Below are 12983 nucleotides of genomic sequence, written 5' to 3'. Positions count from 1 at the left end.
GTGGGCGTCTGTATCAGTTGTGCCAGAGGTACTGTAGAAGTAATATTGGATCAGTCTGTCCACAGCGCGATTCAGTTTATTTAAAGCTAAGAACTTACGGAGGTACTCCGCTGCCAGTAACGGGGAAGATAAACATTTTGATAGAGCACAACGGTCAGCACAAGCAACTTCAGTTTACTCTTGTGACGACAAACGAGAACTCCAAGACTATGCTGCTTGGATATGACCGGCTAGCAGCACTGAATCTGGAATGGCCTAGTGTGCATGGTGTTTTCTTGAATAAAGTGCCGTCTATACTCGGAACGCTAAGAATTTTTAGCTTACCCTGGGCCTAATCAAGAACTGCAATGAAGATAGTAGTGAAAGAGGGTAGTACACCCGTCCTTTATAAAGCACGAGCGGTGCCGTTTGCGCTTAAGAAAACGGTGTCACTGAAATTGCAAAATCTCGTGAAGACAGGAGTGTTAGCGTTTCACATAAGGACAGTCTCACAGAAAACCAGTGGGTGTTGGTGCCGGAAGTTATCGTAATGAATTCAAAAACGACAGTAAAGATTATTGGAAAGCTGTGGAGCGTGTTCGCGTCATATGAGCTTCCGGGCGAATTCGTCACTCACAATGGGCCGCAGTGCACTGCGAAGTGCTTTACAGAGCTTCTGCTCAAGAACTGAATGCGTCATACCAGCACACCTCCGTACCATTCTGCGTCAAATGGATGCGCCGAGAGATGCTTAAAAGTTGGTTGAAAAGGATCTTTTGCGGCAGCTTCTTGACTAAAAGCCTTTGGGAACTAAGATGATTTTTATGCACCACATGAACCTGTTTCTGTTCAGAGACCGGAACACTCCAACCGGCTGAACGGTTTCCTTCGTAAAAGCCCCGCACTCTCCTGACTCTGCTACAGTCTGACCTAGAGAGACGCATGGAATAATGTTTCGCCAAGGTAAAGGACTAAGTCGACCAAAACGAAGGTCACGGAGGGCATTTGAAGATGGCGAAGGCGTTCTGTTTCAATGCCTTCGTCCAGGTGACCAACAATGGTGGTAAAGTCGTCGAAAAAAGGTACAATGCCGTTGCTTACATGGTGCGTCTAGGACCGGACAAAAAATTAGCGCATGCAAACAGTTTACGTCCGCGTTATTTTGAAAGAACAAGGACACAGTGATCCTTCCTATTTGGTGCCATGTTCAGTTTCAGACAATGTAACGCACGCGTCTGATACGATTCCTCCACTTCCTGCCCTGGAGTCTCACAGCTCTGCGGCAGCACCGACTGAGCTATCCCCGAAGACTCGACTCCCTTGGACCAGCGGGATGTTCTACGCCAAGGATCCGCACCGCCGACGCCTCTTTGAGAACCTACCTCTCTTCTACAGACTCTTCGACGCAGTGCTCGTGCAAGAAAACATCGGGATTATGACACACCAGACACTTTGTGGGAATGAGTGTGGTGACTTGCCAAGTGCCTGTGATGTCACACGGATATCGTGTCGCATATTGCTATGTAAACACTGTGTGCCGGAAGCTCCGGGCTCTTTTTGGTACGCACTGCTGTTGAAATAAACCGTGTACGTTGTTCATCCTTCTGCATCGTCGCTCGCAGCTACAACAATAAACAAGCAACCCGATGGTGCAGACTGAACACACACTCCATTTTTAGTCCTTACCTTATCCCACTACATCCCTCCTTCACCTCTCCTGCCTGTACCCTATGTCCAGAACCCTTGGCCTCTTACCTCTATATCTTCTACCTCTGCCAGACGCACCTTCACCGTGGGGCCTAGAGTACTCCAAGAACTAGGAGACCCTGCTATGCTCGGAGGACCCGGCCGTGCAGACCACCGCCACCGGCCTGGCCGCAAGCGTTATGAGCCTTAGGAACATAGCACCTAATATTAAATGGTGTGGTTCGGAAACCCGGGGTCTCCGCGCCCTAAATTCTTATTTATTAATAAAGATTTTTGTGTGGCGTAGATGTTCTCTACTGAAACGAATTCTTGTCATCCCTCGACGTATAATACGGATACTGCAAAACTGAGGGGATGATCAGGACGCTGAGATTTCCTTTCTTGCTACGGATGGCCAATACCAGTTTATAATTTTGCGTTTCGCCTTAAGTAACAACTAAGCCGCGTTAATGAAGGCAGGATGGAGCAGAGTGGCATTGGGCTAGCTTGGTCATAATTTTGTATCCACAGCACTAACAGACGAGGACAAAAAAAGGAACATGCAAGACGGATATGAGTTCCTGTCCGTGTTACATCATTCCTTGTCGGTCCTCGTCTGTCAGCGTTTTAGATAAAAACTACACAAAATGAACACTCTACAGCAATGTTCAAATGTGACAGATGACGTCACTGTGTTCTCTCCCAAGTTTTCACTTCTATAAATATATCGTCCGTTCTCTAGCCTTACGGGACTGCAGCTCAACTCTTCCCAATTCCGTTTCACGTGCCCTAAGCTCAACATACAATGTGTTTTGGTACGGGAAAGACTAGAATAGTGAAAAATGTTCCAGTGTCTCGTTCAGGTAACGGCGCTCGAACAATTTTGAGCCTTTGTTCTTACTTCTGACATTATGTTCAAAGCTAAACTCATGTTGATTGAGCCTTCCAATAAATAGTGAAGAGTGTCGTTTTTATCTAGAGTCCATTCAAACCAAAACATTCGTTGAAGTTACCACAAAGCTTAGTATTGCATGATGTTTTACACACTTTTATGTAAGAGACCCTAAATAAACCCGTTCTTATGCCAGTGGCCATATAACCTGTGCCGTTCTTTTATAGCGCCCGTCCGGAAGCACTCGTGTGATGTGATGAGCCAGCCGCTTCCTTTTCTCATGTGCGAAGAAATATCTTAACAAAGAACGAGACTGCTTAGCATGCGGATTCTTGTGAAGTTTCGACCTTACCTGTACGAAAGGCTTTTTACAGTAGTCAGCCGCTTTGTTTTGATAAACTACCTACGGGTCGCCGCGATCGTCGACCGTTGCGCCTCGAAGGATGCGGCCATGCCATGCTCTTGAAGTCTGAACGCTTGCATAACGTTGCCGGCTGCATTTATCAAAACCGCGTTGCTCAGGTAGCGATTTTTGAAAGAACGTTTCCCACCCACTGACCTGTTCTATCATCCTTTTAGTACTATTGACGAAGATAACCGAAATGCTAAGCTCGTCTTTATCAATGATAATCTAAAGCCCACTCAACCTGCCCTTCGTGCAGCTGTTGGCTCCGGTTTATAGCACTGTTAATATTATCAAATCCTTCCCTTATTGACCCGATTCCCTCTTTGTCATTCGAAAGTCCCTACGAACTTTCATTCTCAACGAAATACATGAGCTCTCTACGGATGGTCATCAAGTCATTTCACCCACATGCGACCTCTTCCGTTGTACTTTCGCTTTACACTCTCTCTAAGGCGTAGCTGCCTTTAGTATGAGATATTGTATCTCTGACGTAGCCGCCCTTATTTTCGTTCCTGTAGTCAGCTCCTCCGCCGCAAGCCGCTTACAACTTTTCAGGCTGGCGTTCATCAGTGTATCGTAATTCTTCCTAATCCGGGTTACCCCTCCGGGCTGAATCTTACCTGGGCCCCGTTCTTGTGTTCCCTTCTGGACACAGATGCACTGGTGTATCACATATCTCTCCACCCTATACGCGAAAGCGCCTCGACCTATACCGCACCTAAAATGCTAAATGGTTTATTCGTATACGTCGACGTATTCACGAGTCATTTGCTGAAGAACTAGAAATACGCAGAGTGAGGGTCAGGAGTCGGTCGCAATTGCGCGTGCGGCTGCGGGGGATGCGAGATGGAGACAGCAGCGACTGGGCGGCTCTCCTGTTCGGTGCGGGCATTCACTGAAGAGCAGTTGAATTACGTTGGGTTTTGCGATGACGGAACTGAAGTGGCTGCCGCAGCACATTCTTTCGCGCGTTGGCCGTGGCCATATTGAACATAGTTTTGCTAAAATCCTTTACCAGCTAAAATAATTCAGTCTAAGATGCGCATATAACACCTTCGTTCAAAAGTTTTGTCGGCTCCTTCATGTCGTAAGGTATGCTCTCGCGTCAAGGTATGCTTGTTCGAGATTTACTTTTAGTTTTTGTACCGCAAGAGCGACGGCAATAGCCCAACAATCAGGAACATAACGCTTACCCTTCTCCACTTTTGCCGGGCATGTACATGGCCGAAGGAAACATTGGATAAATGCCTTTTGTAGGGGTGTGTTTATTCAGATATATATAGCCGCTCAGGAGGAACTCGCAGCGGAGCGTCAGGCGTGGCGAATCAGCAAGGCAGCGACCAACTTCTTCGTCCTCGAGCGCGCCAGCACGCGATGCATGTCAGTGGCTAAGAAGTCGAAGATTATCACACTACATTTTCCCCCCGGGTGGAGAAGGAACCATTCTTGCGACTTATGGAGCCGATAGAACAGACGAATCGTAGTATGGTTTGATTCGGTTCACATGAACTGTTCGCGTCCACAGCGACGCAAGTCAACAGAGGGCGTAACAGGCTCAACAACGTAGTTGACAGGAGATATATATTGGAGGACTCGGTATGGACCATGATATCGAGCAAGAAGCTTCTTTGAAAGGCCGGTGGTTGTGACAGGGACCCAGAGCCATACCAGGCAGTTAGGTGCATATGTCGAAGGCTCGCCAGTGTCGCGGTGGTGTTTTTTTGTTGTTACTGGTTTTTCGTTGTAAGCGAAAGGGCGAGCTGACGACATTCTTCTGCGTGGTGGGCGGCGTGCGAGAGTGGCATCCATTCAGAGACATCAGGGCGGTAGGGAAAGCGCGCGTCCATTGTAAAGGTTGGCTCGCGCCCGTAAAGAAGAAAGAAGGGAGAGAATCCAATGGTGGTCTGTATCGCAGTATTGTTCGCGTAGGTTACGAAGGGAAGAACCTGGTCCCAGTTGGAATGAGCGTCGTTGACGTACATGGCCAGTATGTCACTCAGAGTACGGTTGAAGCGCTCGGTCAGGCCATTCGTCTGAGGGTGGTAAGAAGTTGCGGTGCGGTGAATGATGCGGCATTCTTTCAGTAGTGCCTCAAGAGCTTCGGAAAAGAAAACGCGTCCGTGGTCACTGAGCAGTTCCTTCGGAGTCCCGTGGCGAAGAATCAAGTTGTTGAGAAGGAACAAAGCAACGTCTCTTGCGGAGGCACAGTGTAACGGTGATGTTTTCAGTGCAGCGAGTAAGATGGTCTACTGCCACGATAATCCACCGGTTTCCAGCGGAAGTAGTAGGAAGAGGGCAATAGAGATCTATGCCAACGCGGTCAAACCGACGAGCAGGGCAGGGTAACGGCTGCAGCAAAACAGGGGACGTCTGTGGAGTTTTTCGGCGTTGACAAGATTCGCAAGCGCGCACAAAATTTCGTACAAAGCGGTACATTCCACGCCAATAAAATCGCAGACGTAGGCGCATGTAGGTTTTCAATACGCCACCGTGGGCACACTGTGGGTCACCATGGTCCCCAGCACCTCCATCAATTGTAGGGGTGTGTTTATTCAGATGGATATAGCCGCTCAGGAGGAACTCGCAGCGGAGCGTCAGATGTGGCGAATAAGCAAGGCAGCGACCAACTTATTCTTCCTCGAGAGCGCCAGCAAGCGATGCATGGCAGTGGCTAAGAAGACGAAGATTACTACAGTACAGTTTTTATATGCAGGAATGCTTGTTGCTAAAACACGCTGACTCTCATAACGTGATAATAATGTGTTTCTGATTGTATGCCTGATTTTACAGCATAAACCCGTCGATTTTGCCCACTTCGGCAATTTCTCGAGGACACCCAAATCAAGTCCAAGGATCTTTAGGGTCGCGCGTAATGTAGTGAAGGCTTCTCAAATAAAGCAGAATATGAAAAAAGTATTTTTCCTGCAGAAAAAAGAGCTGAATGACGGCCATCCACTGCTTGCATGCAAAAGCGCAGCTGACACCGCGAGAAGCAGATGACATGGGGCTGATATCTCGTTCAGACTTCCGCCGCCGATGGTTGCCACACCAGGAAGCTGCTTCTGATAATAATATTAATTTATTAAAAAACAATGTACTGCGCAAAATTACCTCAAATTTTGAAGATTTATAATTTAACGTGTGAGCAGCGAAATACAGCAATCATTTTATGCTCAGTCGTTAGCTGTCATTACCCCTCCAACTATTTCTCAACAACAGTCATTACTCAAGAATGTTAGGAGCAGAAAGCTTTCCTCGGTGTGGCATGACATATTAGCCACTGAAGAGGAAGGTATGGGAAGCATTACACTACGAAGAAAAAACTTGTGCGGATTTAGGCACGGCTTGAACATTGTGATATAGAAAAAAAGTGCGTTAAGCATGGTGTTGCGTAGTTTAGCAAGTTTGTACATGGTTTGCCGGTTGGAATTTGGTGACGGCTGAAGTTTCGTCTCGAGTGTAGATGCGATAGTTACTGGAACATTGCCTTTCATTGAAGATTTTTATATTGTGCGGACGGGCTTGGCGGACCACGTTTATTGGAGACCTGAATCCCAGGCCGCACACAGAAGTGAATCACATTCAGCGATGCCGATGGGTATCTACAAATGATAAGGATGAAGATGAAGCAATACGTGCGACGTTCATATTGGAGCCAGCGGCGACATAAACTGGAATTATAGACCTGGTAACCACAGTAATAACAAACAGAGTGGGCTGGGCGCCAGGTGGGGAAGTATGATGGCGCTGCAGAAATAGGGACCGATGCCGCGACATGGGCGCTGGGAGGCAGCAGTTGTTTAGGCACTCCATATTCGGGCAGCAAAGGTGCGATCTGGGCGTACGTTGGCACAGTGCAGGTGGTAGGGGCGACCGATGGTGGGTAAAGAGGTCATAGAGGCCAACTCTTCTTTGATAATGCTGCTGAGGTCGGTGCTGGAAGGAATTGGCTCAGGTGAGGAAAGGCACGAATCACATCGAGAAAAAAGCTCTTCGCGAAATAGCCCGCGGATTCGTAGGAGGTCGTAGTTGGCACTGGAACTGAAGGAAGTCAGATCACGTTAAAGCCTGACTGACTGAAGTTCATCCAGTTGTGGACAAGTGTTGATGATGATGTTGACGGTGGTAGAGTTCTGTATGGCCAGGGCATTTAAGGCGAGTATAGTAATGTCCTTAAGGATGTGCGGACCCGCTCGATCTCTGGTATGGTGTCACTTGGACGCCGACAAAGTGCGAGGACGCCTTCATTATAAGAAGTGTTTCTTACTGGATCGCTGAACTCGAGCATCCAGCTTCTTGGCAGATTCTGTTCGAACAGCAGGAGCGCAGAATATCTGGCGTAACATTTGCTTGAAGGTGGCCCAGTCCGAAAATGTCGAATTGCGGTTGAGAAACCAGGTTTTGGCGACATCGGTCAAGTAAAACCAAACTTTTATAAGATTAAATGAGTGCCCTACCGGTTGAAAGCACTCACGTGGTCGTACCTGCCAAGCAATTCATCAGCGTCGTCACTGCGTAGACCGGCAGACATCTGGAGGTCGCGCTGACGGCTGCTCATTGTCAAAGTGGCAAAGGGAGGTGGGGTGGAGTGGGAAGAAGCCAAAACCGCGGCGGCCCATTCTTGGGTCATGACGATGGAGGTAGGGGTCAAGCGGCGACAGGAACGGAGCTCCAGGTCAATTCAAGTGACGAGACAGCGGGAAAATCAAGACGCACCTCAACCACGTGTAGGGATGGGTTTAGCGGGTAAGATTTATTTAAGACCTAAATCCCCGGACGCACACCGAAGCGAATCACGATGGGTATCCGAAAGAGAGAAGGATGAAGATAAAACAGCACCTGTGTGACAGATGAAGAGCCACACAGCGCTAACAATATTCTTAAATTCGTTATTTGGAAAAGGTAGACAGAGTATCAGTCCATTTTTATTTTAATAAATATATAAGCATTCGACCTGCCATCCTCGATTAGTAGCGACAACCTGGTTCTCCGTAGTCTTGCGAAGCCCCGAGCAGCGCCTATGCTCATATGAGGCGATGAGCGACAACGCGGCCGCGAGCCAGCGGCGAGTCATGCGGTTAGGTGCGCATGTCTGCCGAGCAAGCGCCACAAGCGGTTAGGCGCATGCTTGGAAAGTTATTGGCGTCCAACGACATGACCTTGAGTTTTGCCTGCGAGAAGCGGACTTTGTGCTCCAAAAGAAAGGTCTAACACGCAATACCACAAATTAGGCCACTGGGAGCAATTATTTACCGCGCATTATTCGACATGGCACTCCAGAATGGCGCCTCTAGAATGGGCGATAGACATTTGCATGAGTAGCACTAATAGGTCATTAGGCCTCTCTTTGTCAGCTAACCTTATTTTAGTAATGTAAAATTGCTGGACCCGGCAGAAGCAGAAATGTAGATTCAACGTACAAAGCTACCATGTGGAAAACTTCTTTTTTGTCCACTATGGTACGATGAACTCTTTAATAAATTCGCCGAGGTGTGTGCAGCAGAATGCTAATAATTCGACTCAGCATCAATGCGTGAACATCTTCAGTCATCTCATATTAACACTGCCTTATGAGCCCTAAATTAAGCCTCAGTGTCGCCTGATTATGGCTGTGTTAGCTATTTCATCAGCTTTGGCGATGAAGGCAGGAAAGGAAAAGGTAATTGAAGTTGATGTATTTATGAGCCAATTAGGGTAAGCTTAACGAACCATTCACTGCGTAGTCTCCGTACTTTGGTGGAGATAAGAGTTTAAAATTGTTTCTGTGCTGTATTCTCTCCACAAGCTGACACTATACAAAGCAGAGCATTGAGGACACTTTATTCTAAAAGCTGTTAGCTTCACTGCATTTTCCCAAGAAATAATTCGCCTTCTTGTGCAAAGAGCAGAAGTGGCGAAGGTCTATCTCCCATCGCGCACAGAATATCCCGAACGTGCTTATGTTTTACGTTTGTGTAGTGAGCGCAAATTAAACCACTCTCTGTATGTGTCTAAATCGAAATGCATTCGCTGGTTTCGGGAACTGTAGTGAGAAAAGCTTCTGAGTGATAGAAAAACAATGTTACACCTCACTAAAGGTGCGTCAAAAATTTCATTTTGTGTTGACATACGTTTTCGCACACAGTTATGATCGCAATTTATACGAAGTAGTTATTTTGCTATGTGCCACAATTTTGGAAACTAAACAGAGCTCGTCGTAATTTTGCTCGACAATTTTATAACACTGATCTTCTCAGAAATATGTACCGGCTAATTATGTGGTTAGGATGAATGACAGTTATGTGCACCGGCACCTCGGGTTTCACTTCGCCTTCGGTTCCAGGCTGATAGTGCGAAATAATGAAAGTTTAAGGCAAAATCCTCAAAGTCGTTGTTTGAGGATATTATTACCAACGTTGAAAAAGCGGGCGGTGGCGTGGGCAGGCGAGGTCGCGCTCGGCCCGCAGATTCACCTTGAAAATCATCTCAAGCTCATCGAACGTCATATCTCTATTGTCTAATCTTGGTGTTCATCGCCTTGCGGCCTCGTAACCATATAACCACTGATTGGGCAATGCTCAAAAAGGAGTAGACGCAAAATATGGCAAATTTAGAAGAGGCCAAATTAGAAGAGGCTACAGGAATTTTGAAGTCGCAAATGAGTTGGTCATACTAATATTAGGTTGGACAACAGTCGTGGTTAAATTAGTGTGGACAGACACTTCGTGTACACATATTCTGGGGATGCTTCTGACGGCATAATCCTAATAATACATGCGCAATCGCTCACTGCGCGCCTTTATTTCTTCGCAAATGAGCTCCACGCAGAAACAAATGACGCAAATGACGCTTGGATAGATGTCAGTGAGTAATTCCTCCCTTATGTGAAGAACATGTGATAATTGGATAAAAGACGAAGAAACAAAACCACGTTTGGAGAAAGAAGAAGAGGAAAACGTGAAGGTTGGCTCGAGGAGCGCGAGGCACGAGCAGGAGAGAACAGGCGAGCAGCGGAGCCTCATGTTCTCTCCTCCTTGGACTGACTGTTTTCGCCAGTCCAAGGAGCTCGGAGCGGTGCGTCTTCTGCCAGGCCTGACCCGGGGATCCAGACCTGGGGCCTGCCGGCCGTATCTTGTCCTGTTCTCCTGTTGTCCACGAAGCTCGGAATGGTGGTCGGGCCCGGGAGTGCCACAGCGCCAGTTCACTGGCACGAGCGTTCGGCGCCGTGCTGAGCCCAGGCACGTTGGGGAGGCCTGACGCATCGGCCGTGGAAAGGCAACACGAGGCCTCTTGCCTCTACTGGGCCCCGTCCGGTGGCCCAGCCTTCCGCTGGGCTTACCGAGGCCTCACTGCACTGACCCTGCAAAACTCTGACCACCCGGAGCGTCTGCACCGGCTTCTCCACCCAACGAACTGGTGACTGTAGACAATTTAGTGTTTAGTCTTCGTCCTACATGCTTGTCCTACTCTCGTCCCGTCCATGTATATACATGAAATTATTCGTCGTTAGATTGGTCGGTCTGGTTATCTATTTAGATTGCTGTCTCTGAATAAGCCACAGAACAAGGTGGTCAGCAGATTTAAAGAAAAGAACCTCACAATTTTGGCGTCCATGGCAGGATCAGATCAGCCAAGCACATTTTCCCGCGGCTAGAGATTGGAGAAAAATGAGTGCACCAGAGTTGCTCGCGGTAGGGGAACGTATAGGTTTGCAGAGAATCGAGTTGCACGAGTGGGTTGAGAAAGAATTACAAAAGGCAAGGGAAGACAAAGCTGCCGAACGCGAGGAGAGAACAGGCGAGCAGCGGAGCCGATCGGCTGTCCAAGGAGCTCGGAGCGGTGCGTCTTCTGCCAGGCCTGACCCGGGTATTCAGACCTGGGGCCTGCCGGCCGTATTCTGTCCTGTTCTCCTGTTGTCCACGAAGTTCGGAACGGTGGTCGGGCCCGGGAGTGCCACAGCGCCAGCTGTTCACTGGCACGAGCGTTCGGCGCCGTGCTGGGCCCAGGCACGTCGGGGAGGCCTGACGCATCGGCCGTGAAAGGCAACCCGAGGCCTCTTGCCTCTACTGGGCCCCGTCCGGTTGCCTAGCCTTCCGCTGGGCTTACCGAGACCTTCCTGCACCAACCCTGCAAAACTCTGACCACCCGGAGCGTCTGCACCGGCTTCTCCACCCAATGAACTGGTGACTGTAGACAATTTAGTGTTTAGTCTTCGTCCTACTTGCTTGTCCTACTCTCGTCCCGTCCATGTGTATACATAAAATTATTCGTCGTTACATTGGTCGGTCTGGTCATCTATTTAGATTGCTGTCTCTGAATAAGCCACAGAACAAGGTGGCCAGAAGATTTAAAGAAAAGAACCTCACACCTTACTTCAGGGAAACATCGGTGCAAACGAGGCTATGCGCTCTTCGAAACCGTCTTCAGAGCGGTAATGGGTGGCGTTACAAGCAGTCTGCATTGCTGTTACGTCGCCCAATTCTCTACGCGACACTAAAGCTATATTCATGCCGCCGTAACGCCCAGCTTGCCAAACGACCAGTCAGATCATGAAGTCCGATGGGCCTACATAAGTAACGATTGAAGTGGCACTCATTTATGTACTGTCGGAACTTATGTGCAGCAGATACAACTGCAAGCACTTCAGTTCCGCAGATGTGTATTTGCACTCCCATTTTGTTTAAGTGCGGCCTGCGTAGGCAACAACGCTCTCAGCCCCGCTATGCAGATGGTCACGCACCGTCCTAAGACCGACGTCCCTGGCGTCGATGTGAATCTCCGTGATAGCAGAAGGGTCAAAGTGGCGCAAGAGTGGTGCTGAAGTTGGAAAAGACTGGAGCAGATTGAATGGTATTCGCACTCGCGTGTGCACACAACTTAAATATACTTCTGCAGGAGAGTACTGAGGGAATGGGCAATTTGTGGAATGGCAAAATGAAGCCACGAAAACAAGAATAGAGTCTGAGGAAGCTTCGAAGGCTTTTCTTGGTGCGTGGAGTTTCGAAGTCTCGTACTGCAGTGATCTTCAGCGACTTCGGCCTGGCACTAGCCGTTTTGACGCAGACGCTGAGAACTGCCCCTTTTCGTCTCCAAAACTGCACATCTTGAGTTCAAAATGAGTTTAAATTTGCCGATGCATTACAGAACCATATGGAGCCTCTTATTATGCGCTTGGGAGGTCTTGTCGAAAATGATGACCTCGATTTAGGACACGATAGATAGTGTCCATAAACCATTCGAACGTCGGGGGAGCGTGGCATAATCCAAATGGCGTCACAGTGAATTTGTACAAAACCTCTGATGCTACAAAAGCAGATGCCTCGCCAATGAACGGAGGAAAAATATGACGCCAAATTTAGACATTTGACTGCTCCATCAATGCAAGGTAACAAGTATGCATCTTTCTTTGTTACTTTTCAGTAAGTCGCTACGTGGTGTAAGATTATACAATACGAAAAGGAGTTACCCACGGGCCGATCCTTGGAAAACGCTGGATGTGCTGTCACTGTCGAAAAATTTACTCAGGTATAGCCTACACATTAAAACCGTTCAATTAAAGAACTTGGCGTTAGGTTGATTAAATGAGGGCTGATAAGTATAACATTAAGTTTCAGCAGCATTTCAAGATCAAGTACGATAGAGAAAGGAACATTTATGAGCATAAAATCAATTTGAAATCTCCCATCTACTACTTTGAAAGATACCATGCATGAAGTCAGTAACTTGAATTATTGTGCTTAATTGGTGCGAAATTTTCGATAGAATAGTATCTAAGTCAAATAATTCCTGGATGTGTTTTTATATTTTGTGCTCTAGTATCATGCATGAATAAAAGTTTACAGATATCGCGTGGTATGTAGAAATATATTTCTTATTGCCCTACTCATTTAGTTAGGCACTAGGGCTACCTCCTAAGAAGAAAGATGAAGGGACTATGAAACAAGTTAGTGAGTTATTAATGCATAAGGCACGGACATAGTGAAGTCATTAAGAAGTTCTAAATAATAAATGAGCCCGGGTTATGATTAGGTCCTTCACTTT

The 12983-nt window shown here is 47.6% G+C and overlaps 1 long non-coding RNA gene across 1 annotated transcript in view; it reads right to left on the bottom strand.

Moving 5' to 3' along the window:
- Window positions 1–12503, bottom strand: part of LOC146200204 (uncharacterized) — a 37026-nt gene extending 24523 nt beyond the window's left edge. Inside the window, exon 1 of the long non-coding RNA XR_014704807.1 lies at window positions 12413–12503. This is a non-coding gene — a long non-coding RNA (uncharacterized LOC146200204). The remainder of the gene's footprint in view (window positions 1–12412) is intronic.
- Between the last annotated feature and the right edge of the window lie 480 nt (window positions 12504–12983).

Source organism: Amblyomma maculatum, chromosome 2, assembly GCF_055883805.1.
Source record: "Amblyomma maculatum isolate TAMU_Amacu chromosome 2, ASM5588380v1, whole genome shotgun sequence".
NCBI lineage: Eukaryota > Metazoa > Arthropoda > Arachnida > Ixodida > Ixodidae > Amblyomma > Amblyomma maculatum.
The sequence above is the reverse complement of the archived record's forward strand: the minus strand, read 5'-3'. Positions and strand labels throughout refer to the sequence as shown.